Source organism: Acomys minous (genome assembly GCF_964271855.1).
Source record: "Acomys minous genome assembly, chromosome: 8".
Taxonomy (NCBI): domain Eukaryota; kingdom Metazoa; phylum Chordata; class Mammalia; order Rodentia; family Muridae; genus Acomys; species Acomys minous.
This window is the reverse complement of record NC_140489.1, coordinates 93,594,879-93,621,866: the sequence shown is the minus strand read 5'-3', so window position 1 is coordinate 93,621,866 and position 26,988 is coordinate 93,594,879. Positions and strand designations below refer to the sequence as shown.

General features: G+C 46.0%; 1 protein-coding gene across 4 annotated transcripts in view; it reads left to right on the top strand.

Moving 5' to 3' along the window:
* The first annotated feature begins 1,140 nt into the window (after positions 1-1,140).
* The window catches only part of CYRIA (CYFIP related Rac1 interactor A), a 108,378-nt gene continuing 82,530 nt past the window's right edge, over positions 1,141-26,988 (top strand). Inside the window, exons 1-2 of one of the 4 annotated variants that reach the window (XM_084793017.1) lie at positions 1,147-1,269; positions 18,933-19,020. The gene's annotated coding sequence lies outside the window, so the exon portion shown is untranslated. Of the gene's footprint in view, positions 1,270-18,932; positions 19,028-26,988 lie in introns of all 4 variants that reach the window. The other 3 variants (XM_084793016.1, XM_084793015.1, XM_084793018.1) reach the window with 3 other exon arrangements.

The following is a 26,988-nucleotide window of genomic DNA, read 5'->3' as shown; positions in this document are numbered from 1 at the left end:
CCTCGAGAGACTTTTGCAATCCAAGGACCATTTCCAAGCAGACTATATTATTCTAACTAGACTGTGCCCGCCCAGACCTTGTCTGAATTTCTGCCAAAATGGAACCAAACACTCCACTAAGCAGTTCCTGAGGGCCTGTCAGAAACGCAGACTGTCACAGCCTCAGGAGGCATAGGCAGAGCAAATTCTTCTTGGGGATTCATACTAGCCTCAGGAAAGGGACAGTCCCTGACAATGCTCACCCTGGAGCTGCTAGCACTGTGGGGGCCCCAGGCTTTTCCTCTTTCTGTTCGCAACCTAACTCAGTATCCAAAGAAGTCATGGCAGGCAGCACAGGGCCTGACACAATGGGAAGGTTTAATAGGAAAATTTTATAATGATCTTCAGGGGTTGACTGACGGGAAAAGAGCAGTCGGGGTCTGAAAGGCACCCCCCCCCACACACACACACACAAACAAGGCCTCTGACTCACAACCTGTTTGACACAACTCTGTCTTCTGGGCTTCCGGAATCTCCCTCTAATGCACAAAGCCTCCACGACAGATGTTCTCAAACAATGATCCGTGACAATGATAGTTTAAGCTACTTCGGAGAATTTTAGACTTACTGTTTAGAAGAATGTTGCATTTCCTGGGCTACGCATTTGGGAAGACGTTTTTTAGGGAATCCCATCCAATAACTGTGGCTCTTAAGGCTGGGTGTGTGTTACTAGGATAGACAAGGAAAATGTGAGAACAAGCTGGGTTCACAATCGGAAGTAACTTGAGAGCGGGGCGGGGGGGGGGGCGCTAAGGTTTTAGTGTGATCTGGCTTGGGCACTAGTGTCAGTGTGGGTGTATGTCAGTGGCCTGTGGGAATTGTGTCTTTTGGGGGTTTGTTTGTTTGTTTGTTTGTTTGAAGGGGAAAGGTGGGTATGGAGGAATGCAGGCCTCCTGGTGAATAGCAAGGCAAGTAGCCCAGGCCAACCGAGGGCAGTTATTACCATGAACTGGGAGGTACAGTGCTAACTCCTGGGTGCAGCTCCTGGTGCCTAGCCTGGCTAGAAGAAGGGAACCTGGCTCTCTGGGTGACAGCAGGGTGGGATTCCCAAGCCAGGGCGGGGCGTGCCTTGGGGCGGGGCGGGGGCGGGGCGGGGCGGGGCTGGAAGCCGACTCTCGGGTTGCGGTTGCCGCTGGAGAGGCGACTAGAGCGGCGGAGCAGGCGGCGGAGCAAGAGCTAAGCAAGAGCTAGGCGGCGGCAGCGGCGGCGGCGGCGGCGGCAGCGACTCCGGTGAGCATGGTGCGGTCGCAGCTGGGGCGCGGCAGGGAGCACGGGCGGGGACCCGCCGGAAAAGACTATGCTGAGGCGTGGGGGCCTCCCAAGAGCGGGACATGGTGGAGCGGGGCGACCGTGGCCCTCCTCGCCAGGCTCGCGACGCTCTGCAGCCCTGGGCGAGGGAGGGAGGCGGGCAGCTAGCTCTTCGAACCGGTCTGGAATCGTTCTTCTCGGTTTCTGAGCCGGAGGTCTGTGCGTCCATTGCTCCTTTCTTCCGGGACTGTCTCCCGATTTTATTCCTTTTTCAGACGACTCCCTTCACCCTTTAACCACTCCCACTCCTACTCCCTCGCCACCCCCCCAACCTTCATCTCCAAAGCTATTCTTCAGAGACCCCCCAATCTTCCTCCTCCGGGTTCCCCGCGAAGGCTCCCGCCTCCACTTCCCATCTTTCTGCAGCCTCAAGGCGTGGATGAAGCCCACCCTGTCCCCTTCACACCTGGACCCTTCTGCTGCCACCTGCCATAGAGGTGCATAGCCAGCAGGCAAACTCTGCTGTGCTTAGGACCTCGCCTCCGCTGCATCCACTCCCCCTCACGCCAGAACTCCCAACTAGAGTCCAGGAGGAGGAGACTTCCAAGCTGGAGCTTCGGGAACAATTTGACCCACTTCCCAAGGCATTGGTCTCAGGCCAGCCATGCTTTTTGGTAGACACACCTGTCTTGTTTGCCAGTCCCTAGACTGACAAGAACACCTTCTTGTCAAAATGTGCCAGTCTGTCCCCATTCCTTCCCCATGCTGTTAAACTTCCTGGCCTCTGTCCCCAGAGACAAAGTCTAGGGCCTTTGCCATTTAAATCTGCTAAAGCTCTCGCCCCGCTCCCAACCTCCATCCCTGTGAAGATTCCCAGAATTCTATCAGCCATCATTGGAGAGGAAGGGTCCAGTACGAATAAGGCCACCGTTCTGGGTTCTGGCTATGGTTTCTTCTCCTTTGTGGGTGATTCCCTGCCTGTTCCATAGAGAACCCCAGGAACTGTCACCGGGCTCCCCTGAAGCTTAGTGGTTTCCCTATTAGAAACTTTCCCTACTCTCACCAGTCACCATGTCCTCTTCCTTGAGATTGGCCTAGGCCATCTGCACAGGGTTGAGTCCCCAGGGCATGGAAAAGCTAGGCTAGGACCTGTGAGAGGCAGCAAGAAGAGGGTAGCTCTGGCCAGGCTTCGGTTTGGGAAGACCAGTCTGTTAGGGTTGTTCTAGTCGGACTGGATTTCACATTGCTGGTAGAGGAGTTTGAGGGCTTCATGTGAAGAGAGGAGGCAGTCCAGGGGCTGTTTTTCCTGCCTGTTTCTGACTGTCTTGTGTTGCTATGGTGACAGTTTTGCCTCTTCCTCCCCCTGACTCTTCTGGGAGCTGGTTTTTATTGGTCTGTTGTCCTGTCTTTTATGGCTCTAATTTCTTCTTTCTACTTGCTCTGAAATAAACAGTCATAAACATGGGCACCCGGCCCAGGTTGGGGGCTGGCAGAATTCACCCCCTGCAGGCCCCAGACTCCTGTGAGGAGAGAAGACTGAATGAGGAGGAGTGAGATGGACCTACAATGTTCCTTCTTGCTCTTGGCTTGGGGAAGAGGATAGTAGCATCCCAGGCCCTGGTATACAGTTGGTAGCACACTTTTGGGGGTGCCAAACACTTGCAGTAGCTCACTGGGGTGCTTTTATGTTCAGGATAATGCTCTGGGGGAGGGACAGCACCCACACCCCACTTTGCAGATGAGGTAACTAAGCTCAGAGCAAGTGAGTTGTTTCCTATGAGCTCCTGCTGATGTGAGCACACACTCACTCAGCCCGCAGATTTGATAAATGGAGGGAAATTATGGAGCTGATCCACCGAGTTTTCTGCCTTCCATCCTGCTGTGCTCCCTGGTCTGCCTCCTAGAGGACTTCTGTGCATCAGGAAGTTGATTAGAAAAGGTTCCAGTCCCCTAACCCTGGGGAGGCAAGCTGCCTTCCATGCCCTTTGGGCATTCTGAACCCCAAGTGCTGGGGACCCAAGTTGAGAGCAGAGTGAAGCCACTTGTGACTTCCTGTTTTTACTCAGCACTGAGAGAAATTCAGTTTGCTTTTGCTTATGCTCTCAGGGTCTAGATGCGACCGGATGAGTCAGGGACACAGAGCCAGCCCTGAGTGAGGAGTTCCCAGAGAGCTAACCCGGGGCTGTAGTATTTATCACCCACTGTCCCTTGTCAGTGACACTCTGCAGCAAAGCTGCTCCTCCCTTCCCGGTTATTTTTCTCTTCCTTGCATTCTGTCTGACTGCCCTTTGTATGGCAATGCTCTGGGCTTGTTGTATTAGGGCAGCATGAAAAGACGAGGACATCAACAGACTCTCTGTCAGCTGTTGACCCAGAGGAAGTCAGTTCACTCACATGGATCTCATTCTGTCTTTAAAATAGACTTGGCAGCATCTTTATCTTTCCTGTTGGGTGTTGCTTCTTCTTTTAGGATAGGGGGGATTAGCCTACCAGGTGTCTTTTGAATGGTTGAAAGGGTGAAAGACCTTTGATGCCCCAGGTTATATTGGGAGATCTTAAGTTTAAGAAATGCCTGAGCCACTACTGGCTGGTTGAAAATTTTAGGATTTTAACTCATAATCTCTCAAAGCTAATGGCATTTTCTCCTGTTATTTTGTGGACTGTTCATGGAATGCATACCTTTATTATTACACCTTATATCTATCTATGTACCACACACAGTGCATGGATCATGGAGATGTGACTCTCATTGCTAAACAATGTGGTCTGGTGGAAAAAGTCGCTCTAGAAATATTTTGTTTGTTTGTTTGTTTGTTTGTTTGTTTTTGTTTTGTTGTCATGCAGTCAGAGGAGTGTTTTGACAAAGGGCTAGGTGACACGTGGTCCAGAGATGGCTCTTGGTCAGATCATCCCTCAGGCTTGAGTTGTGGCTTTGTGGCTGAAGGACAGCCGTCCCACTATTGTCATCTTGGAAGGCCATCATTATTAAAGAGAACCCCTCCTTCAGTTCTGGTGAGGGCATGGCAAGGAGTCAGTCCTGCCTGTCTCTGTGAGTTTTGACTCATTCATAGAACCCTCTGGCTCCTACTTCATCTTGGTTTAAAATCCTGTGTGATGTGCCACAAGAATTCCAAGACTGGCACTTATGGTGACTGGAAAGAGAGGATGTTGGAATCAGACAGGAATTTAAGCTCTGTTTCTGGTGCATCCTGGCTGTGTGGTCCTGCAAGTCTACCTGACCTCACTGAGCCTCCATTCTAGTGGCAATAAAATTTCAGTACTTACACTTGCCTTCCTCTGGATTAAATGGTCTTATACAGTTATAGGGCCTGGCATGGTGCCAGCCTCACAATAGACTTGCTGTTATTTAGTTGCATTGATTAGAAAAGAATTCGCTCTTTACTGGGCCTTGGGGTCCTCTTAGAATCCCAGGAGAGGGCTTTCTCGATGGATTCTGGCCCGTGGAGATCCATTCATTATCTACGAAGGTTAAAAATTCCCCACAGGCAGAGTCCGCTATTTAATCTTCTGGTTATCTCTCACCAGATAAGCCATGTTCTCTACCACCAGTACAAATGCCAGTCTCTTACACCTTTTCAAATGGAAACACACTTCCAGAGTTGCAGGAATGCATTCTATCTCTGAGAATCCTTGAAAATAAATGTTTGCTTAAAAAAAAAAATCCTGGACCTACCCCCTTATTTGTTTTTACACCAAGAATACACATGTACACACATTTGCTTGTCTCTATTCTGCATGTAAAGAAATGAGGGGAGGAGGTAAAATCACTTCCACTACTAAGTGGCAGGCCCAGAATTTAAAACTAGGTCCTGCTTACTCTTTGTGCCATGGCATACAATCTTGTCATTTCCTTGGCTGGTATGTCAGTGACCTAAAATAAGTGTGTTTGGAGAATTTGAGTGGATTTTAGTAAGGGTGTAACTGGTCAGTGCTGTGGTAACTCAGACTCATAGTAAATATTTAGAGAGTTTATTAGGGCTTTGCTCTCAGTGCAGCATTAACAAGGCTTTCTGCAGCAGGCTACAGATTTCTTTCTGCAGGAGATGAACAGAGGAGGACGGTGCATGTCTTAGTTAGGAAAAAATGGCTGGTGAAATTCCAAGTGGTTTTGTTAGCACAAGAATTGGGTTGTTGGTTTGTCATTAAAAGAACCTGAATCTTTGGGCAGCCCAGGATTTTATCATTGAGCATATGAACGGAAAACATCACAAGTGTTTCCCTGAGTCGTAGATACTGAGACAGGACATACAAAAGAGTTCGAATTGTTGGTGGCAGGCATGAGGGCAGGAAGCTTTTCAGAGACAGAGCTGATGTGGGTCTGCCCTGCCAGTGCAGCTCATGTCCAGGAAGATGAGCATGAGACCTGGTTTGAGCTGTTCCCTAGCCTTCCCTAGGTAAGGTGGAAGCCCAGCATTTCCTCAGGAGCCCTGCTGCCCCAAGTGTTGAAGACAGGGACCAAGCTTCCCAGCAGTCTGCTCATCAGGCCCAGCTGAGCACCGCAGACAGATGCGGATCTAGTTGCAATTATCTCAGGGCCTGAGTCTGGTGTCTGCTTATTTAATGACTTCACTTTCTAATAAAAATTCTGCATGGCATAGATAATTAGATTTTTAAAATGAAACTGGGAAATAGAGAGTGCCCCCAAAGAGTTTAATTGCACTTTTATGATAGATCAACCATAGAAGTGGGATCATTCATTCATAGAACAAATGCATAGCATGCGGCCTTGTGCCCTTTGCCTGCACTGCGTTAAGAGTGTAAGGATCAGTGTGGCATCATCCCTGCCCTCAGGTAGCCCTCACTCCAAATGGGGAGCAACTGAGGAAGCACCTCCCTAAGCATGGCCAGAGTCATGAAACAGCTAGCTAGAGGAGCAGGAAAAACGATGCAACTAAACCCCTTCTCCTCTTGTATTTACGTGTCATCTGAGGGCACCCCAGTTCCCACTAGAATGCTGGGACATAAAAGCGTGTGCCCAGGATTAACAGCTGTGCACAACTCTCAACACCCAGCCTGACTTCTGGGAATAAGGGAGGAGCAAGCTGGTGGGCCCCAGTTTCTCTGTTTATAAAACAGGAAGATTTTGATGACTTGAAAGGACTTTTCCACATCTAGTCTGATGATCTTCAAAACCCTTTGGGTTATTTTACCCAGTCACCTGTGGAAAAGGGAGTCCTGGCAGCTTTAGTGAGCCAGCTTGTTGAGAGACAGCTGGGGCTAGGCAGAGTTGAAAGTACTGCTGGGAACTCCTTTTAGAGACCAGGGAAACGCTGCTCCCTCCCAGGAAGGGAGCCATTTTCTGACTGAGCGCCACCAGCCTCTCTACCCCCCTGCCAAATGATTGAAAGTCAAAGCTAATGAGAGCAGAAAGCCAGGGAAGGTGGAACAGAGCTAATACCTTATTCTATAACTTCCATTAAGGTAAGCAGAGACGGGGGCTGGACTCACAGGTGCTTGCCACCTACAACCATCTTCTACTTTGAATTAATGTCCTTAAAACCTTTTTTTTCTTTCCTTCCTTCCTTCCTGCCCCCCCCCCCATTTTTTGGAGGGGGCAGGGGTGCTTGTCTCACCTTTTAAACTAAATTAAAATGCCCATGAGGCACATTGAACAATATATTTATCCCAAGGCCTTCTTCTCAGAGCCATTGGCAACTAGGTCTTAGTCCACGCAGGAGCAGCAAAGCAGCTCAATCCAAGTCAGCTGAAGTGGAGAGACAGCATGCTGTGCACAGGGGCATGAATGGAGAGAGAGTCCGAAAACAACACAAATCTTACGTCCACACCATCTCCTCACTCACGTGTAACTTCAGCTTTGACAAGTTGTCATTTTTTAAATTTTATCTTGTTTTATGTTTGAGTCTTCTACTGCCTTTGGTGCTATGTGGACAGCAGCATTTATGGAACTAGAGAAGGTCTTGTCAGTAAAGACAGTAGCAAGCATTTGATAACTATCTGGGGCAAAGTTCTGAAGATCATGTGCAACAGATATTAACTCTGCCTTGTGGCTGGAGAAGCTGCCATCCAGAGGTATTTATAGGAGCTTCCATAATGTTCCTCCACTAGGAAGATGGCCTAGATGATGTCTGCTCCTATGTAAAATGCTTTTCACAGTCATTTTCTCTCCATCACCCATCTATACCATCTGTGTAAGTAAGAGCCACACATACGTGAGGAATGTGGTACTCATAAGCAAGTGTCTTGGTAAAATATGCATTTCAAAAAGATAGCAATTCCATGTTAACCAGAGACATCCATACTTTAAAACTGAAATAAATCAAATAAAATCAAGCTTGTGTTAAACATTTTCCTGTGCCTGACTGATGTCTTTCAGGGTATCCTTTGCTCAGCCTGCTTTGTCAAAGGATGTGATCTGATAGTAATGAGCTGAGCCTGAACCTAGCAGTGGTGGGTCCCTCCCAGTTGAGGCAGGTGCTATGCAATGTATTTTTTATACTCTTCCCTGGGACAGCTGGCAACCCTGGGAATACAATAGCACTATGTTCTCAGTTTACAGAATGATAGAGTCAGTTGTGCATGAATACCTCTTGTATCTTTCTTTGTCCTAGTTTGAGCAAAGGATGGATGGATTGATGGATGGATGATAGGTGGGTGGATGGATGGATGGATGGGTGGGTGGATCAATGGAGGATAGGTGGATGGGTAGATGGATGGATAGATGGGTGGATGGATGGGTGGAAGGGTAGATGGATGGATGGATAGATGGATAGATGGGTGGGTGGATGCATGGTAGGTGTATGGAATGGTGTGTGGATGGATGAATGGATGGATAGGTGGATGGATGGGTGGGGGTGGGTGGATGGATGGGTAGGTGGATGGATGGATGGACGGATGGATGGGTGGATGGAGGGAGGATAGGTGGATGGGTGGACAGATGGATGGGTGGATGGGAGGATGGATGGGTAGGTGGATAAATGAGTGGATGGTTGGATGGATGGATGGGTGGATAGATGGATGAGTAGATGGGTGGGTGAATAGGAGATATTAGAATAGGAGACATACAGAGGAGAAAGGAGTGAAGAGAAAAGATAGATGAGTGTGAGGAGGAGAGAGACAGTGATATACATATACATACATGTATATGAGAGGAGGGGCAGGCAGGCAGACAGACTCACTCTACAAGTCTGAAATCCAGAGTAATGGCGTGTACCTGGGAGTCTTTGAGCTTCTTTGAAGCAGTCAGATATGAGCTGGAATCTTGGCATTTTCCACGGCCAAATTCCTTCAGTTTGTGAAGTTTTCCAGTTTGTGCATGGCAGTTGATGGTGTTTGTGTCTCGTGGATAGTATGAGGGATGTGTGGATTAAATATTTATCAGGCTCCCTTTTTGCTTGGGCTTTGAATAGAATCTGTTTGAAAAGTTTTGGCTGCTCCTGTAGCTTCTTCCTCTTTGGTGTTCTGATGTGAACTACCACAAAACTTCCCCCCTTTTCTCTGACAACCCATCGCTGAATCTCCCCTGAAAAGTCCCGGCCTAGTGTCTCCTGGCTGTAGCCTATGAGTCTTTTTTGTTCCATAGCTGGATCCTAACAAGAAAAACCGAACATCAGTCTGTGCATGTCTGTTATCAATCTCCTTGCTCATTCCTGTGTGTGTGTGTGTGTGTGTGTGTGTGTGTGTGTGTGTGTGTGTGTGTGTGTGTGTGTGTTTTGAGATTTCAAACCCAGGCTCTTGAATACCTTCACAAGTAATAAATAGGGTCAAAAGCAATTCTCTGATATATCCACATCCTCTTATTGTTGAGTTCAGAAATCTAAAAAGCTCTAAAGGTGGAATTATGTTTCTATCACTCTTTTGGAAGTAAAAGGTAGCCCAATTTTATGTGAGCCTATTTATAACTCTTATTTGTCTCACTTGGGATAAATGAGTTTTTCAGCAGAAAGATGAGTGCTTCAGACCCTCCAGGGGGTACACGTAATAGGTGGTTATGTGCTTTGTTCCTTTCTGAAGTATAGAGAACTCTGAATTTAGAGGCACATCTGGTCTGAGAAAAGCAGTTCACTGAGACCTGATGGGCTTTTATTACAAAATGCCTATAGGAGCTCACAGTTTGCTAGGGTTAGAACAATGCAGCCTTCAACCTTTGGAGAGAGGTGGCGCACTGGTTGGGTTATTGGCATCGTGACCCAAGCTAGTGTCGTGTGGGAAGAGGGTCATCCAGGAATAGAGAATCTCAGTTGAGAAAATGCCTCCATCAGATTGGCAAGGTAGGCCAATCTGTAGGGCATTTTAATTAAAGATTGGTGTGTTGGAAGGCCTACTCCCTGTGCGCAGTGCCACCCCAGGGCTGGTGGTGAGTGGTGCAAGGGCACAGGCTGAACAATCGCATAAGCAGTGTTCCTTTATAGTCTCTGCTTCAGTTCCTGCCTCCTGGTTCCTGCCTTGAGTTCCTGCCCCTGACTTCCCTTAGTGATGGGTTATGATTGTGACATAGCATACCATAGCAGGTAGCTTCCATGGTTGCCTTAGGTCATGGTGTTTATCACAACAATAGAAAGCAAACTAGAACAGATAGAATGGTCACATGATTCATTCCATTCTAATCAAAAGTATCAGCTGCCACTTTAATACTTTTTTTTTTTTTTGCTTTAATTAGAATGCACTACACAAACATATTGTTAAGAATAAAACTTTAACAATAATTTGCTCCCAAGAGTTTCTCAAGGACAAAGCAGTTTCCCAGTGAGTAAAAATGAGTTGGAATCTTGTTGTTGTTGATGTTGTTTTTAACCAAGTGTGGCATTAGGGGAAGATAGAAGGGACTTTTTCAGTCTGACTCATCGTTTTAGCCTTGTGAGGAACCAGGCTTGAAGAGGGAGCTTGGGGAAGTGAGAAGCCCCTAAGCAGAGCGTGAGAAGATCTTGGCTCTCCGTTTGGGCTTGCTCTTGAATTACTGAGTGACCTTGGACGTGCCTTTTTCTATGTTTAAGTGAACGCCTTTGTCTTTCCTTGAGCCAGAGTCCCTGAGGACAGGAATAAGAGTGAAAAGGGGACTGCACTGACTGCCTGCTGGTGGCCTCCTATGGCCTGCATTCAGTTCATGCAGACTTAGCAGGACACAAGAAGACCTCCTGTGTATTCTTAGTTTCTTCTGGAACTTTCCTTTACTTCTCTCTTAACAGTGATCTCTCCATGTGGTCAATTGCTGTGTTCCTGATGCAGTTTGTCCCTGGAACCTCCACTGTCATTCCTAGGGACAGTACTATCAAGGACTTGCTGGCTGATGGACCAAGAAGATAGTGACCACAGCCCTGATTTGGCCATTGTCAGTGATTGCGAGGCTCTCTGTAATAAGTCGAGAACACACTGAGCATTGTGGTGTCAAAGAGGGATGGAACAGTCTCTCTTGGGGAGCAGAGGATCAGGGCTAGGTCTTCTCAGAAAAATGGAAGGATGCAGAATCCATTCTTACAGTCAGCTTCTTTGTGTGGACCAGGTATTAAAATGGGAACATTTCGGGGGGAAATGTATAAGCAATGCTCAAGAAACTCCTCATCCCTTCTCTTTCTTTCGCTGTCTTTTGAGTTTATACTTTCTTTTTTATGCTGTCTTTCTCTGAGTTTACGTTTAGTATGTGTCATAATTCTAACTTCGCTGTCTTGAAAGTTGAACCTTATTCCAGGATCCACTAGGTGTGACATGTTGTAGTTCTACGTTCTTTGGGGACCTCCCCTGACCATCCAGAGGAGATTCTCTCTCTGCAGCAACTGTGACAGGATGGGCGCTTTAACAAAGCAGGGAGTTTCTACAGGGCAGAAATGACAGTAGGGTCCTGGGCCGTCAAAGCCTTTGACGGATACAGACTGTCAGAATCTCATGGGAACTCTAAGTAAGGCCCACCTCAGAGTACAACTGTAGAGTATTGGGCTTTTCCTGTTATAAAAGCCTGTGTGTGTGTGTGTGTGTGTGTGTGTGTGTGTGTGTGTGTGTGTGTTATACAAATCTATTTAATATTTACTTATTTAGTGTGTGAGAGAGTATGTGTATGTGTTACTCATATACAAATCTATTTATTATCTACTTATTTAGTGTGTGTGTACACACACACACATGCGTGCATGCGTGCTGTGACACTTGGGTGATGAAGTTGAGAGGGGAACATGTGGGAATTGTTTCTCGCCCTTCACAACATAAGTTCCAGGGACCAAACAATGCCATTAGGTTCGCCAGCAAGAACTTTAACCCCCTGAGCACTCTCACCAGGCCTGGTGTGTTCATATAATGTGGTATATGTGGGAGGTGTGTAAGTGTGTAGCCAGTATATGTTTGAGAGAAGATCAAATGTGCAGAATGAGTCTGTGTGTGCGTTGCTTGTGGATGTAAGTGTGTAATCTATCTGGTTTGTGTGTGTTGTTCTGCATCATGCTGTGTGTGCATGCTATGAGTGTACATGCCATGTTATAGGCGTGTGAATGTATGTGAGGTGAGAGTATGGATGTACTGCATGGGCGTGCTTTGTGTATGCTGGATGTGAACATAGGACTACACATTGCGGTGTGTGTGTGGAGTGCACATGATAGGGACACTCGTGTTTTCTTTCAGAAGTCGGGCAGAGTTGCTCCAGGCCTGGCTCTTCTAGGCTTTATAGACATGGCTTTGGCTCAAGCCAACCCTTGTTTTTGTGTGGTTCATGAAAGAAACTGGCTTCTCAAGAGCTCCTGCACCTTCTGGGACCTTGCAGGCACCAGTAACCACAGAAAAAGGCAAAGCTGAAAGTAAGTGGCAGAGTGTAACTACATCAGGCCCCCCTGGGAGAACTTTCTAACTCTTCTGCTTCAGAAACAGAACCAAGGTAAAAATTCATTCTCAATGTATTTTTAAAAATTCAAGACAAATGAATATGGCTTTAAAAAAAAAAAAGAAACTTGAATACAGGTTTTAAAAGAATACAGGACTAAGCATGTACTCCATTTTGTTTAACGTAGTCTGCTGGTGGAAGTGGGAAGGAGGTGAAAGGAGGTTCTCAGAGGAGAAACAGTTGAGTTGCCTTCTTTCTGCGTGTTCTCACAGGTCACACCAGCTGGGCTAGGGCTGGTAACAGCCTGGGACTAGCCGGGAAAGAGAGAGAACAGACGAAAGGATGAGCCGAGCTACACAGTTCTGTTCCCTGAGCTGGTGGCCGTTAATGAGATGCTCCTGAGATGGGTCGATGGGGGAGCAGGGGGGAAGAATAAGATCTAGCCTGAGGTTATTCTTGTGGAGAGTCTTTTGGTGCAGAGTCTAAGTTGGGGTTCCCTCTGGATGTGAATGTGGGGATGAGTGTGAACATACTAACACGGATATACCACATTATATACATAAGTCCTGCTTGCTCCCCACTTTAACCCTCTGTGTGCCGGAGCCCTTCACCTCCCCTCTCCTCCTCTCTCTTTTCCTTTCCTCCTCACACTGTCTTACTGTAGCCTACCAGTAAGGTAGTGAGTTTTGTAAATTTATCTGGTAAACCTCAAATGCAGCACCTGGCTTGAATAGCTCATATAAAATAAGAGAGCTACGGTGTGTTTGCTGCTCTATAGTGCATATATGTGAGTTGTTTTTTCTAACCAATACTTTTTAGGTTACCTAGACCTAAGTTGGTCCCTAAGTTTTCAAAGAATTCTTACATCTTCTACTGTATTAGTTAAAATGAGTTATGGTCTTCAGCAAACATTTAGCTGTTAATAGGTGTTAATTATCTTGCTGGAAGTCTTTTGTATATACTTCCCAAGCAACAGATACTTGCAGGGTGCTTCTTTATTCCTTTCTTAAGAATCAAGCCTCAAGCCAGGCTGGGTGGTGGTGGCACACTCCTTTAATCCCAGCATTTGGGAGGCAGAGGCAGGTGGATCTCTGTGAGTTGGAGGCCAGCCTGTTCTACAAAATGAGTCCAGGACAGCTACGGCTACACAGAGAAACCCTGTCTTGAAAAACCACACACACACACACGCATGCACGCACGGAGACTAAGAACACTTTTTGTTTTCCTGTAATCACGTGAAGACATAGGACCCAAAGTGGGGAGTATAATTAGGGTACAGTCTTTCTGTCTCTGAATATTGTCTGCATTCCCCTACCACACAACTTTTGGTGTTTGTTTGTTTGTTTGTTTTTGCAGCAAACAAAAATCCCATTTTCTGTCCACAACTAGTCTCATGCTTCAGAAAAATAGAAGCCCAGCTTGATCCCTTTGCCTTTTTCCCAAATGGAGCTTCATGCCCCCCCCCCCACCTTAATGTATGTAAATTTCATGCAAGTAGTATCTTCTGTTTGCCATGTGCTTCCAAAGTGCCAGACGCTGCTCTGGAAACTTTCACATGTGTCAAGCAATGGGAGAAGATGCTGGGTGCTCATTATTGAGAGAGCAAAACTTAGACAGAATGTTGCACTTACCCACCCTAAGGCAGATCGTTTTATGCAGGAGCCAGTCACAGAGCACAGGTCAGGGATTATCTGGTATTTTGTCCCACCCTCACTGTACTGGGCTTCCCCATTGTCTTTCTGTGGTTAAAACTCAGACTCCTGGTTGTGGAGAAAGACGGCTTCCTTTTGGCTCTTCCCATGTTGCATCAGCCTGCATTGTGGTTGGTTTAATTTCTTACTGTTGGAAACTCTTTTTTTTTTTTTTTTTTTTTTTTAGTTTTATGGGTCATCAATCATAGACTTGCATTTATTTTGTATTAGCTTCATATGACAGAACTAAAAAGTGGAATATGATTTTCCCCAAATCACATGAGTTGCATCCTCTTTCCAAGGTAGTCTTTACTGCAACAGATCCTTGGGCACTCACCTCTAATAGACCTTTCTTCTGAAAACCTTCCCTATTCCCCACCAAATTCATCCATCCATTCATCTATGCGCTTGAGTATCCATAATCAAGTACTTTTTTGGGGCTTAAGCAGTGACCAGGCAGATAAAACTCCCTGGCTTCACAAGTATGATTATATTCTGATGGGGAAAGATGCGCCATGGCACATAAGTAAGTAAAATAAGGGTAGTAAATTCCAGAAGAAAAGTGAAGCTGAGATGAGTATAGAGCAGTGGTCCACATCCTTCGAGATGCTTCAGTGCTACAGTTGCTCATGTTGTGACCCTCCACCATAAAATTACTTCCGTTGCCGGTTCCTAACTGTAATTTTGCTCCTGTTGTGAATCATAATGGAAATATCTGATATGCAGGATATCTGACACACGACCCCTTGTGAAAGAGTCATTCCACTCCCCCCCTCAAAGGGGTCACAACTCACAGGTTGAGAACTGCCGGCCTTGAGGGTGAGGCTTGGCTAAGAGGAAGTAAGTAAGTGTAGTCACTATTTTGAGCAAGATGGTCAGGGAAGGCCTCACCAGAAGGTGGGGACTGTGTGAAGACCTGAAGGAAGTGAGAAAATGAACCTCATGTAGATAGTCATGGGAAGCTGTTGTCCTCTTTGAGCCTCATCGAATAACAAAGCAAGGACACAGTGTTCCCAGCCTGATGGTCACCATAGCTGAGTGAACGTGCTGGGCTTCAGGTGATGAGGTTGCCAGCCAGCCTGGGATTTTAGTACCTCCTGACTCCCTCTAACTGAGAAGGGAGACTTCATATTTACTGTCTCTGTCTCATTGGTATGTCTGACACTAGACTGTTGGGCCCAGAGGGCAAGCCTGGGCTGGTTTGTAATCACATCTCTAGCACACCCCAGGAGGCCTGGAGCAGGGGGAGAGTTCAGCTATTGTGAGTACATCTGCGTCTTCCTTTTTTCAAAGCCAAAAGCCCTAGTTAAAGATGATTCGAAACATGGGCGTTTTGGTGGTGCGCTGGCTCCACAGCCCACTTGGCTAGATTTCTGCTAAAAAAAAAAAAAAAAAAAAAAAAGTATTGGGCAGGACTGCAGTAGAATGAATGAAGTGCCAGGAAAATCTGGAAGTGAAAGTACTGGAGGGGAGACTCTTAATTGGAGTCCTGAGGATGAGGACAAGCCCCCAAGGATTCACAGCTGGGGACCGGTGTTTTTAAAGTGTGACTGCAGGGCTGGACCCAGAAAGCTCTCCAGACACCCTGAAGTGTGCTAGGATTTCATCCAGGCTTCCCATTCAGAAAAAAAAAAAAAAAAAACCTCTGATGAAGGGACCCTTCGTCTCACAGAGCAGGGCACTCCTCTTGTGTAAGAGGTTTGAGTTTATTCTCGGGTGGCAAGCAACAGGGAGGGATGCAGGTGAGCTGTGGCGGAGAGAAGAGGGCTGTGAAGAACACCACGAGGGCAGGGGACCTCTACACTGCCTGCTTCGCCTTCCTGCGCCTCCCAATCCGAAACTTGCCTCCCTTAGGGCAGAAAGAGGCCCCTAGTAGCCTTTGCCAGTGTAAGCCTGTTCGAAGATAGTGAGTGGGAACTGAAGAGAGAGAAGACAGGAAGTTCTGGGGAGGCCATTAGGATGTTTATACAGAGGAATGATGAACTTGGGATTTCGACCAAACTCTGTGTGTGTGTGTGTGTGTGTGTGTGTGTGTGTGTGTGTGTGCGCGCGCGCGCGCATATGTATGAACTTACATGTTTGTGTATCAGTTATTATAATCTTGCGACAAAGACAAGTGAGGAATGGTTTCTGTTGGCTTATATTTCAGAGGGCTTTGGTTTGTCATAGGGGAAGGCACAACATAGCAGCTCAGTTCACGGGGGCAATGACAGCACATGGATGAGGCTGTTCAGACACCCAAGGACTGGTCCCCAGTGATCCATCTTCTTGAAATAGGCCATAACTTTCACAGTTTCCCTCACCTCCTCCCCCTGCCCCCCCCCCAAATGGTACCATCTGCTGAGGACCAAGCCTTTGAAACGTGAACATATGTGGGGTACACTTTCAGGTTAAAATTTTAACAGTGTGTATGCCATAAGTGTAAAATGGTACTCACTCAAGTGTGTTAGAGAGAAAGTAATTCTTTTTTACTGGTGGGTCACAGGTGGAAGGTTTGCTTAAATATAATATAAAGGGAAAACACTGAGAGTTGCCTTCATTTTATTTTATTTTTAGTTAAATAGCCATTTTTGAGGGATGAACTGACTGTACATGCACCTGGGTGGGAAGCCAGAGAGATGGCTCAGTGGTTAAAAGCATACACTTTCAGCAGATGATCCAAAGGGTGGTTCCCAGCAAACATGTTAGGTGGCTCACAACTGCCTGTTGCTCCAGATCCACGGATTACACAGACACACACACACACACACACACACACACTTACACTCACACACACCATGTCTTTTTCTGTTCTCTAGGCATCTGCAGGCAGTTATACATACCTGTCACACACACACACACACATACACACACACACACACACACACACACACACACACACACACACACACAGTAAAATAGATCTCAAAGAAGCCTTGGGTATGGAGACTAAATTCTTCCAAGCGCTAACACTTGTGATAAGTTGTCTGATTCAAACACACATTCTAAGCTTTTGAAGATGTTAAAAACAACAACAGCAACAACAAAACCATTTTGGGTACCTGATATTAAAGAACATAGAGTTAGTTCCATGTCTGTCAAGGATATTGTATGGGCTTTTCTCTCCCCATGCTCCAATGGGGTTGATCTCTGTCCTGCTTTCCTCCCTCTGGAGGGTGTTTTACCAGAACAAACGAGCTTTGACACAGATTAGAGTTCTGTGCAAACTGCAGTGTGTGAATCACATGCCTATCAGGGACCTCTGTTCACTATGTGATGCCTGCGTTGAGATGAAGTCCTAACATTTGTTCAGAACTCGATTTGTGTCAACTTTGCTCCTCTTGGTATGTCTCCAGCTGCCTGTTTGGGCTTCCTTCCAGCCTTCAGAACTACTTTTCCTGATTTATATTAGTATTTGGTCTCTGTAGCTGAATGTAATGCTTTAATAACATACACATGGGCGCTCTTAGCTGACGACCAGGAGGTGATTATTTTCTTTAGTTGCTGTTGTAGTAATGGGGGGCAAGGGGGGAATGCTTAGAGGAGTTGGGCCTGGTACTGCATGGAAACATCCTCTGTGGGCAAAAGGGGAGGGTGGTGTCAAAATTCAGCCTAGCCTCGGTTAGCATTGAAAACCAGCGATGTGAATTGTGGTGGGAAACCACGAGCAAGGTGCCAGTGCCCCCAGAAATAGCTGTTGAGAAGCAGGCTTGCTAGCAGAGGGCTCAACTGCTGCAGAGTGCCTTTCCTGTCTGCCCTCAGGCTAGAGTGCGAAGCCTGGAGCCAGGGGGAAGTGTGTCTAAACTGATGATCAAGCTGGCTCACCCGCGTTGTTGAATAGGTTTTTCTTCTTCTTCTTCTTTTTTAATTGAAAGTAAAAGGGAAAGGAGAATAAAAAAAGAAAAAGAAAGGAAGGAAGGAAGAAGAATGAAAGAAAAAGAACAGTAAGTTTTGAAGCAACAACAGGAACAAGAACATTGCATTAGTCACTGGAGTCAGCCAGAGCCTGTGAGCTTCTGTCCTGAATAAGCACCTCCTGGAGGAGGCTCAGAGGTCAACACTCTGTCCTGCTGACATCACACACCCACCGTCTGTTAGCATTCTCCATTCCCATTCCAGGCATGTGGTGGGCATTCTGGGAATTTTTGTCAAGGAGTCTTAGACCACTCCTCATCCTGAGATCAGGAAGGTTTCACAGGGCTACAGAGGAGCAACTTCCCTCTGGTCAGTGTGACCACACGGCACCATTCAGCATTGGGAGTGAGAGATGAGGAGCCTGCCCATCACGTAGTTTTTATTCGGGTGTCTTTAGCTACATGAGCCCACCCCACACCCCCTCTCTCTATATATATATGTATGTATGTATGTATGTATATATATACACATACATACTATAGTTTGTTATGGTTTTTTGAGACAGGGTTTCTTTGTGTAACCTTAGCTGCCCTGAACTCACTTTGTAGACCAGGCTGGCCTCGAACTCACAGTGATCCGCCAGCCTCTGCCTCCCAAGTGCTGGGATTAAAGGCATGCGCCACCCTGCCTGGCTGCCTCTTGTTCTCTTGCTAGACTGTTTCTGGCACTAGGAAACGTCCCAAAGACCAATGAAACCGTTATGGTCATAGTTCTCTTATCTGATCCATTATAATGGTTGTAAACACAAAATGAGTTGGGGAAATATTGTGTAGCAATCAGTTTTGCTGAGGTAAGAAGTCAGACCTTCATCCCAGTGAGTTGATAGCAATAGTTATCCCACTTAGGTTCCATGTCAGAGGCTGTGAGTGGGCTTCTGTGGTTTTTTCCACACTTATTATATCTGGGATCTGGGGTGAAGGACAAGATGTTTTCTGCAATGTGCCAAGGGGGGCTCTGTGCAAGGAGATGAGGGTGAGAAAAACAGCACCAGTTTGAGAAGGCTGCAGAGGCTTTTGCTGGGATGCATTCTCTGTGCTACTCACCTTCCATTTGCACAGCACAGCAAATGATTGAGTGTTCTATTAGTTGATATCCTCCCATGGAAGAGTAGGTGGCACATGCAAGTCACATGGCAGCCAGTAAGGCTGTGTGACCTTTTGGAGTTGGGAAAATAGTGTAGACTAACCCCCACACAGTACACCTATTATATAAGGTGTGAACAGTATCTTAATGGCATGCAAGGAATGGAGTGTGTATCTGATGTCAGCATTTTTTTTTAGGGAAATCTCTAGATTATAGAAGCTCCATGACGGAGGAAACTGGGCTATTGACCCTTCCATCTGAGAAGCCAGCTTTGCATTCTGCCTGGTAAATAGTAAGTGGTCAATACACACAAATTGTTCCAAATAAATCCATGAGATCATGGTTGCTCCAATATTCTAGAAACCCAAGAAAATCAAACACAGTTGGTCCTCTATATCTACAGACTCACATGCTGCACTACACTTGCCACAGTAGAAAGCATTTGAAAATAGCTTGCATTCCAGCTGATGTACCCCACATCAGTGTGACTGTTAGGCCTGGGGAGCTGACAGTGCTGAATGTGCACTTGTGTTTGTCTTTGTCATTATTTCCTAAGCAATGCATTATGAAGTGATTTAGATAGCATTTGCATTGAGTAGGGTATTATAGGAGGTGATTTAAAGTAATAGAAAACACATGTGCAGGTGATGTGTAACTATTAAGCTATTTTGTAGAAGGATTTGAACATCTGGGGATTTGGATGTCTGGGGGAAAGACATCTCCAGTAGATGCCGAGGGATGACTATGTAACTACACTCACTACAATCTACTTGTGATTAGAAAATTTGACAGTACACATTTGTCAGCGGTGATAGAAAGATCCACATATTTATCAACTTATGCCTTAAATTAAAGCAAAAACCCAGTTTTGCCCTATGTTAGAATTCATCATCATCTCAAAGAGTATTACTGCTATATCATAACTGAGGGTCCCAGCATCGTGATGATCAATGTCTTTGACAGGATAGTAATCACATAATACTTTTGACCATTGAAGCATCTTTCTTTGGGGCTGTCCTGAATGCTTATGATGCTTGCTACCTCTTTCCTGTATTGGTTCTGTAACAGTTCTACTCTGTCTTCTTGAGGTACAGTGGTGACCTCCTCAACTTATAGGAAAGAAAACCATTGCACCAAGACTCCAGGGCAGAAACAGAAGGCCTACTATGGGTGTCTTTACAGTTCTCTATCCTGAGTAGCTTTTCCTCACAAAGATAAATCTACCTGTGGCAACCTTCCCCTACTCTCTCTCTCTCTTTCTCTTTCTAAATAGTCCTGAGACATTCCTGAATGTGACTGTGCTACATTATTCCTTTCTGAGGAACGAGGACAGCATTGCCTATTGCTCTTTTGTGTTTGAGGACTCAGTGAGGTCATCCATGCAGAGTGTTTGGAATCTGCACATTTGGGGATGGGGGTGTGTATTGTGTGGTTTGTGGGTATTTCTTATAGTGAGGATAATTTGAAGCACAAAAGAAATTCACAGAGACTTTATCGCTCTTGGTCATAGACCTCTGGATTGAGTCTCTTGCTGGCCAAGGTCAGGCAATGATAGTCTACAGAGACTCAAGCACCAAGTGCAACTCAGGGGCCATGGTATGCCAAGAGCCATCACAGGAGATGAGACTTACAGAATGACAGGGAGAGTTAACTGTAGACAAGTGCTCAGCATTCTAGGCTATCCACACATTGGAAGCACAATCACATAGCCTCTGAGGTGGTGGCACTCTGTCAATCTTTTTCTCTCTAAGATCTTGACTAACTCACATTTTTTTTTGTTTTGTTTTTTGAGGCAGGGTTTCTCTGTGTAGCCTTGGCTATCCTGGACTCACTTTGTAGACCAGGGTGGCCTCGAACTCACAGCAATCCACCTGCCTCTGCCTTCCAAGTGCTGGGATTAATGGCATGCGCCACCACTGCCTGGCTCTAACTCACATCTTAAGAGGCCAGTGTGACCCACAATGTGACCTTTCAAACAATGAAATGTAATTCTTCTGTCTATGCGTGTGTGGAAATTCTAGGACATGTAGTTGATATCCTGAACATCTAGAGATTTTTTAAATGTCCTTCATCATCTCATCTTTTGCCAGGATTATTAGATATCATAAAGACAAAAAAAAACAAACAAACAAAATAAGAAATTGAAAACTGGTACAAGTGTGCTTCAGCATTAAGAAACTATAGGTCTTATTTGTACATCACGTGTGTTTAACTTCTGCTGACATCAGTGAGGGAACACTCAGTACCAGGCTCTAAAGTGACATGGTGTGCTGAGAATCCTACATTGTGACCTTTGATCTTCATAATCATCTTGGGAATTACATCACATTACCACTTGTCCCCATTTTGTGGAGAACAGAAAAGGATCTCATATATGTACAGATCACATAGGTCACATAGCTGATAACTGGAGGGTAAAGGATGTGACCCTTAATGCTGAGTGTGTCCAGTCCATAATGCATGTTCTTGTCTTTGTAAGGACAGTGGTCAGGGGCCTGATGCCCTCTACGTGGTACTAGGGAAATTTAGCTCTCAGATGCCTGGGCCAATGTGGCTGAGGACTTATGTTGACAAACACCTCTGTAATATAGCTTGAGAAGATTGTCAGGAGGGTGTTGGTGACGAGGAGAGGCCCATGATATTGTCCCCTCCCCTTTCCCAGACACATGTTGATATACAGAACAGGTGCTGCTTTAGCCTGGGCTTCCAGTAGGTAGCTTCTACCCATGGACAGCTTGCTTGCTTCTCCCACACCTGAATGGCTATCCCCTGATGCTTCTGAGCACATGTAGTTGTATCAGGACTGTGGTACTGCGCCTAGTTCAGTCCTTCATTTATCTTCTCATTCAGTGGATCCAACAACAATGTTGTTTACCTCAAAGTAAAACCCCTGGCCTATCATCTATTTGTTGGTCTGTCTGTTCCAATGTTTACATTGCGTTACAATGCAGGTAGGAGTGAAAAGCATTTACAAGTGATTCGAGGAAGATAGTTTGATGACTGGATAGATGAGAGAAGTTGGCCAGGTTGAACCATATGAATATCTCAAGGGAAAATGTAGAACATACAAAATAAGAGGAAAAAGAAATTAGAGAGACCCTCCCTCACCAGGGAGAATATGGTTTGTGAATTCAAGGAGCTGCAGAAGAGGGCATAGTATCTGGGATAGAATTAATACAACCATAAGAGATCATGGGGTGAGGTGGAGGCTGGACCCTCATCTGGAGGACTGCAAAGGATGGGTATTGAACAAGGAGAAGGAAAACCAACACAGAAGAAACTTTGTATGCTCAGCTCTGGGCTGGCTCAAATCTTTTTAAAATAATTTTGTAAAAGAGTCTTTTATAGGCAGTAGAGCTGAGGGAGAGTGACTGAAATGCTTGTCTGCCGTCAGACAGCTCACCAATGACAAAACCAGAGTGTAGACAGCTTTGGGCTTCAGAGAATATTCTAGACCTACATCAATCTTACAAAACATAGTTTTGGAAGGAAGACTGTAGCCAGTGTAATTTCACTGCTTAAAAAAAACATACTAGCAATTCTCTGTTACCTGGTATATTATTTTATCTAGATCTAGGTGTAGTTGTAAGTACAGAGATATAGATTAAATAGATGATTGATACATAGGTGATAGATGATGATGTCACTGATAAGATAGAGTGAGAGAGTGAGTGAAAGAGAGGGGGCAGGCTCTTATGGAACTAATTTAGGTAGTTATAAAGACCCAGAAGTCCCAAGATCTGCAGTTGGCACAGTGGAGTGCCAGGAGGGCTGACGGTCTGGACCCAGCCTGGAGCTGGAAGCCTAAGAACCAGGAGAGCTCACAGTGTGGTTTCCTGTTCTAGTCCAAGTCTAAACGCATTAGCCCCATGTCCTAGTTTAAAGGCAGAAGCAGAATATTCTCTACATGCTCTTCTACTCAGGCCTCCAATAGACTGGAGAAGGCCCACCCACGTGTGAGAGGCCACTCTGCTTTACTTTGTCTGTGGATTCAAGATTCATCACACACACACACACACACACACACATCCTTGTGGCCCAGGCAAGTTGATATGCACAGTTAACTATGATGGAAAGCATTTTAAAAAGTATCATTTACCATGAGGAAGCGTCATCTTTTTTCTGGGGCTGCCTTGGCCATATCCGGAGGCCTGAGTTTGTTTGCCCCACAGCCCCATCAACTCCTAGTACTGGCTGGTTTCTCTAGATTCCTAAGATTCTTCATTTGGCCTATGTGAGCATGCGCCAATTTCCAGGAAACACTCAAGTTGGAGCTAAGACCTGTAGTTCCAAACGCCACACCTTTTCACCCATTCAGGATATTTATTTGCTTACCTTAGCAAACGTTTGCGGGGTAAATACGCAAACCAAGAAGAGGTGAGTTTGCCCACTCAGAGGCTCCCAAATGCCAAACCTAAGTCATTTGTAATTTTTGTCTGTGGTTATGAAATTGCTGGCAACAAAAAGTGAAAGGATTCTGGTTCTCATGGATCTGCTCTGCTCGCCTGCCAGCTCCCCTGGAACGTCTGCAAGTCCGATCGAAATATGACTTTCAGATGAAAAAATGTAATCATGTTCCAACTATTCTTTCTCTCTGGGTTTCTACTACAGTGAAAAATAAGAGCGTACCCTTTTTCATTTTGATGTTAATTGCTTTGCTAGATAAATCTTTATGAGCTATTCTTAATGAGCTACTGATCTCTAAGAAGCTGAATTATGTTCCTGTGTGTGTGTGTGTGTGTGTGTGTGTGTGTGTGTGTGTATGATGTGCCCATCTTGATTTGTTTTTCTGCTCTACTTTCTTATTTCCCATAGCAATAATTGACCCCCTTCCATATTAAAGACCCCCCAAAGGTAGGAGAAGGCACACACAGTGATGCCGGACTCATCTTCCATATGATTATCTATGTGTGGCCTCCAAGGAAGTTACTTCTGGAGCCTAGTTAATTCCTGACTTTAATCAGAGCCCAAAAGCCCCTAATCATGCTTCTGAATTTGGTAATGGCAAGCCTTTTTGCAAACATCTGGGAAGGAAGCAGAGTTGGGGCTTGTGATGGACAGCAGTAGTTAAGCACAGCAGCCCTTGGACAGCTGCCTCTGGGACATGGTGTGCCTCAGCTCCCGGGAAGACATAACAGGGACAGTTCACAGGAGAAATGGTCATCTGAGGCCAGGACATGGGCTCTGTTTCAAAAGGTCTTTAAAAATCCTTCTGTCAGTGAAGACAGATTCTTCCAGGACCCAGCTCATCCACTGCAGGGAGAAGACCTTAGGTTAGGGACTTTTGGACTTGCCTGGTAACTATCATGTGTTAGAAGTAGGTATTGTAATTGCCCAAGGGCTGACTCCACAGCATAACAGCACTAGGACCCAATAAGCTACAGCAGTGGGAGAGTCCCAAGAGGCTGGCCCTCAAGAGTTAAGATGTTCCCTTGACCACAGTCGGGCCAGCAGGGAGATGAACTTGACTTTATGTCTTCAAATGCAGGTCAAGTAATTGCTAGTAGTCAGGCAGTCTGCCAGGCATAGTGGGTGGGGGTAGGGGATGAGATTCATGGCTTGGGTGCTTTGAAGGTCAGCATGATTGAGAACTGCCTCAGAACACACAGTTCCATCATGGAACTGGTCCTGGCAGGAGAGAGGTACCAAGCATCCTGCATCACTTCACCCACAGGCCACTTTTAACACATTGTGATTAGCTGAGCACTGAGGGTGTGACGGTGAACAAGACCAACATAACTGAGGCCAGAAAGCATGCTTACTAGAGTTCCAAATGTGAGAGAACAGAGAGGGAATGAAGGATGTGTGAGTAATAATAACTTTCAGCATAAAGGTAAGAAAGTGATATTTGAAAAAGGTGTGGGGTGTAAGCATATCCTTAGGTGCAGGAAATGTGTTTGGGGAAGGAAGGAGGTTAGTGTAACTGATAGATTTGAGTATCAGCAAGGAACCAATAATAGAGCTTCCAGAACAAAGGAAAAGCAGGGGGTGACGTCAGACAGGCTTGGAGGAGGGTATGGCCATTTTAGTATGTCAAAGGGGGACTACTAGACAGCCTGGACCAGGAGGATCATGTTGGTATCTTGGTGTTCTTATGGCTCTGGCTGTTGTATAAAAAGCACACCACCAGAGGATAAAGATGGAACTGCAGGGATCTGGTGAGTGGATATTCTAGCTAGACTGAGAGTCAGGGTATGGGATTTCCAGAATGATTGGATGTGGGTCATGAAATAAGTAGGTAGGTGACTCAGTGTTTGTCCTGAGATCCTGAGTGCCTGGAATTGCTATTAGCTGAAATGAGCACATCCCTGGATGAAGAAGTAGGAGGAAAGATGAGAAGTTCCCGCTATTAGAGCTAGAGTTACACATCTGAGTGTAGATTCCACATGGACTGTTGGTTATGACGAACAAGGGGCAGGTCAAAGATGGATGGATAAATTTGGAATTTATCAAAATATAGATGATATTTATATCTAAGGAAACTAAGGAAAGACCACCAAAAGAGTGTGTCCTGGTGGAGCACACAAAGGCTGAAGGTTCCAGGGAGTGCCAGCATTCAGAATTTGGAAAAGGAGAAGGAATCAGCTGACCCCAGTAGACTGAGGAGGAATAGCCATTAGCTGTAGGACAATTAGAGACTTGGGTCCCTTAGGGACCAAGGAGATGAAAACCTTATAGAAAGGATGGTGACTCACATGTGTCTCCTACTGATGGTTCTGTGGGTTTAGTAAATATGAAAATCAGGACCAGACCTTTTCCTTTAATGTCCTGGACCTCACCACATTCTCCACTGTAACTCCACCTCGCCTCCTCTACCTGTTTGTGTGACTTCAGTTCCTCTACTGTACCTCCCCAGTCCTACAGGCTCTTGCTCACTACTCACTCACTCACTCACTCACTCACTCACTCACTCGCTCGCTCACTCACCCACTCACAACTGATATGCATGCTAAGTACCCCCTGGGTATCAGGCTAGAGTGAGTACACAAAGATAAACGCTATCCCTCCACCCTTGGGTGCAGTGGTTCTCAACTCGGTGACCCCTGAATAAATACAGTACCTACCTCATGTGGCAGTGACCCCCCAGCCATAAAGTTGTTTCATTGCTACTTCATAACTGTGACTGTGCTTCTGTTATGAATCATATTGTAAACATCTGGTATGCAGGATAGCTGATACGTGACCCCGCCCCCAAGGGGTCAGGAGCCACAGGTTGAGAACTGCTGGTATAGGGCAAACAGTAAGATAAATAGAATCTATGGCAGTAGAAATGAAAGGGATTAAGAAGGGTGAGTAAGTAGCACTGGGAACTTAGTAGGTCTAATGGAATGAAGAATATTTGGCGCAGAGGGAAGATGTGATCAAAAGCACACAGGTGAGAGTTGCTGGAGGGACCCATCACTCCAGGAGCAGGTTCTGGGGGGGGGGGGGAAGAACCAGACTCTGAGGATGAGGTTGGAATTTTGACCAGGCACTTAATGAGGAAATCCTTGGAAACGGGATGCTGTGCGCTTATGTCTAGTCCACCAGGGCATCAACCACGGAGAGACGCAGCAAAGGCAGTATAGAAGCACTTGTTCCTTCTTAACCCATCAGAAGAATGAGGGCAAACAATGACATTTCTCATCCAAAAGGTGACGTTTTAGATGATGGTCTAAGAATTTCTTATCTGGGGGAAGTAATATGTTCTAGGAAGAGAGAGAGAGAGGGGTCCGCATACTGAATGATTTGAAGAATCCAGAGAACAAAAGACAAGCAGCGGGTGACATCAGAGAGCTTTTGCGGGAGAGGAGGACTATCGTTCCTGAGTTTGAACCACAGACGGGTAACACTGGTGTCTAAATATTAGTAGTGTTACTCTAGCTGCCTTGAGAAGGAGATCACTAGGCCACCAGGATGGAGTGATGTCCTGAGTCAGGGGCTGGAGACAAATGGGAAACACATCATAGAACCATGAGGTGGAGCCAGGGCTCTGAGACACCCCACCCACACCCACACCCCCAGAAGCCACACTACCCTTAAGAACGCAGTACACTTGGCCTCTGTCACTACATGCCATTGCCTCATCACTGCATCCCCATCTCCTACCCAACCTACGGCTTCAAGATCAAATCTCATTAATGACTCGAAGCATCTTTATTTGGGGGGAACTCTGTGACTAACATCATCTCTCTGTTAAAGAAACAAAGGAGCCCTGTGCCTCCCAGACTCTCCACCTGCACCCCGCCCACTTTAACAAGGCAACCCTAGAGC